This window comes from Equus asinus, chromosome 28 (genome assembly GCF_041296235.1).
Source record: "Equus asinus isolate D_3611 breed Donkey chromosome 28, EquAss-T2T_v2, whole genome shotgun sequence".
Classification (NCBI taxonomy): domain Eukaryota; kingdom Metazoa; phylum Chordata; class Mammalia; order Perissodactyla; family Equidae; genus Equus; species Equus asinus.
The window spans coordinates 37,316,300-37,319,681 of record NC_091817.1 but is presented as its reverse complement, the minus strand read 5'-3'; positions in this window follow the sequence as shown (position 1 = coordinate 37,319,681).

Below are 3,382 nucleotides of genomic sequence, written 5' to 3'. Positions count from 1 at the left end.
TGGGGGGGCTTTTCTTCCTTTTGTTGAGCAGCACCTATACAATGAATATAAATGGTTTTTGCTAAGGAAAAGTTTACGCACACACAAAGCCGGTCAGAAAGCCTCGTGGGCTGACCAGCCACAGGGCGTGACAGACCCAGATTCCTCCTGCTCCCATCCCCGTCTCTGACGTGTGCCGGAAGCCAGCTTGTGCCACATCCCCCTTGGAGTCCAGGTTGCAGACCCTTTAAGGGAGCAGCTCCCCGGCCTGAGCCAGAAAATTTGGGGCGCACCAGCAGCCACCCCTCACTTCTCAACAAAGACTTCACGATTCAAAGCTGGGGGTGGGCCCCAAGCCTGGGCCCTGGCGGCGCATCGGCTCGGGTGCCATAGCATTGGGGTAATTAGCACTCGACTTGTCAAAGGGCCTGGTGCTATTTTTAAAATCGTTCCAACACGTAGGTTTCACAAAGGATTCCAGGAGTCCTTCTCACTCCCCACCACCTCCAGTGCCTTAGGAAGGCAAATGAACCGATTAATAATTGAGAGGATGTCACTCAGAACTTTAGGAAAGATGCGTCCCCCACACCCACCCAGGCCACATTTGCTTCCTGAGATGGAGGGGAGTTAAGCCAACCAGACCTTTCTCCCCTGCTGCCCCACCTTTTTTTTTTGAGGAAGATTAGCCCTGAGCTAACATCTGCTGCCAATCCTCCTCTCTTTTTGCTGAGGAAGACTGGTCCTGAGCTAACATCTGTGCCCATCTCCCTCTATTTTATATGTGGGACGCCTGCAATGGCATGGCTTGCCAAGCAGTGCCATGTCCGCATCCAGGATCCGAAGTGGCGAACCCCAGGCCGCTGAAGTGGAACGTGCGCCACCAGGCCGGCCCCTCCCCTGCACCCCCTTTTGCTTTCACCCTGGAAGACGTCTGGAGCTATTGGCATGCTAGACCTCTGGGGCAGGGGGCAGCTCAGAGCCAGTCTGCCAGCCCTGCCACTCACCATCGTGTGACCTTAGGTGGGCTACTTACCTTCTCTGTACCCCAGCTTCCTCATGTATCAAATGGGGATGTGAGAACGCACCAAGCTCCCAGGGCTGTCGTCTTCAGTCTAAGGTCAGCAAACCGTGGCCCCTAGACTAAGTCTGGCCCACGCCTTACTTCTGTAAACGAAGTCTTATTGGAACGCAGCCGCACATTCATTCACGTGTCGTCGATGACCGCTTTTGCACTGCAACGGCAGAGCTGAGTAGTTGCGACAGACTATACGGCCCACAAGGCCTAAAATATGGATTAGATATTTATTATCTGGCCCTTCACAGGCATAGTCTGCCAACCCCATCTTAGGTCAGACTCTCCTAGAAGCAGAACTTGAGACGAGGATTTGGGGACAAATGATTTATCAAGGAAATGCCGCCAGGAGGAACCGGTAAGGGGGTGGAAGGGGCAGGACGGGGAAGGGAAGGAGGCCAAGCAGGGGGCTGATGTCAGATGAAGTCTCAGCCTCCGCCAGACCCTGCCTGAGCACTTCTGGTTTCCTTGCAGGTGAAGTGGCTCAGGTGGTCCCTGAAGAAGGCAGCAGGTGTGAGCTGATGGGGGCAAAGCCCACAGAAGCCATTGCACGCACAAGTCACTGTGCCCAGCGCTGTAGGTCATTACGATGCTTCCTCCTTGTGGAGGAGGAGGTGGGAAGGACGTGATGCCCACTTTCCAGCTTGGAGGTCAGTGGGATCATACAGGGGAGGGGTCCAGCCCAGCATGGACCTGAGAGAAAGCACTCACGAAGCGGAGCTCCATGCATCAAGGGGCTGGCCGTGTGCCAAGCTCACAGAGATCAGTGAAGTGCAGTCTTTGTCCTTTAGGAGCAACGTGATGAGTCCCTGGGACACTTCCTCCAGAGCCCTCGTTGGTGCGCATCCCCGGTGTCTCTCTCTGTGCCCACGGTTCCTCTTCTTAGAAGGACACCTGTCCGACTGAATTAGGGCTCACCCTAACAGCTTTGTTTGAACTTAATCACCTCTTTAAAGGTCCTGTTCCCAAATACGGTCACAGTCTGAGGTACTCGGGGTTAGGATTTCAACAAATGAATTTGTGGACACAATTTAGCCCCTAACAGTTGGCTTTTCAGAGAGCTGGCCCTGGTTCTGGGAGGGAGGGCAACGTGGCTAACAGAAGCCAGAGGTGGCAGGCTGGGTGAAGCCCCATGGCTGCCGTCCAGCCAATTAGAGCCTGAAGTCAGGGCGGCTGAGGCCGGTCTGTGGTCTGCGGGACGGTTGAGCTGCAGAGACCAGGCTAAACGGGCCCTGCACTCCGGCTGTGAGTGACCTTCAGATCCAGGCAGCAGAGAGAGAGGAGGACAAGGTGTGCTGCCGCAGAAAGGCAAGGAGCGGAGCACCAAAGGCCCCAAAAGCAGAGCAAGCGTCAAGGCCACCAAAGCATAAAGCCAGCTGTCAGCGGTCCTCTGGCTAAGCCACGGGGGTTTGATCTCCTGGGCAGCCCCGTTGGAAAGAGGTGATGCCCACAATGGCCTGACTTGTTCACAGATTCCATGTCCTCCCAGTGCTCTCTGGTCATCAAAGGAGGCTTGTACCATACAGACTTAGAGTCCACATCAGAAAGAGCGGCGCCTGCTTTAAGCTGCCCTCGTTGAGGGTCCAGGAGCCACTAAGTCAGGCTCATACTGCTCAGGCGGCTCATCCCGCAAAGAATCTATTTATCTATTTCCTTTGAGCCACAGCCCTGCAGCTTCCACCTTTTGTGATTACAAATTTCTCTCCCTCTCTCATGCACACACACACACACGCATAAGGTCCACAGTTCCTAAAATTTGTTCCTTTAGTCCAATCTCCCGGGAGAAGGAGGGTGCAATACCTTAAGTCACCAACACCTTAGGGTGATGTCATTAATCAGTTTCTTCCCTCTGCCTCAGCCAGGTGTTAAGAAAGTACCAGGCATCTGAAGGGAAAGCTTGCTGAAAAGAGATGGACTAGCAGAGGGAAAGAAATGCAAGCAGGGGAGAAGCAACTTCCTTTCCACCTGGTCTCTGTCAGCCTGCTGCTGCAAGTCAGGGGTCGGCAATCCTTTTCCGAAAAGGCCAGAGAGTGCACATTTTCAGCTTCACAGGCCATGGAGTCTCAGTTGCAGTCACTCAACTCTGCCTTCATAGCATGAAAGCAGCCACAGACACTACAGTAACAGATGGGCGGGGCTGCGTCCCAGAAAAACTTTACTTATGGACACTGAAATTGGAATGTCATATAGTTTTCAGAAAAGAGTATTCTTCTTTTAATTTTCTCCAACCGTTTACAAATATAAAAACCATTCTTAGCTTGCAGGCCCTGCAAACCAGCAGGTGGCTGGCTTTGCCTGAGAGCCACAGTTCACTGACCCCCGCTCTCCGAG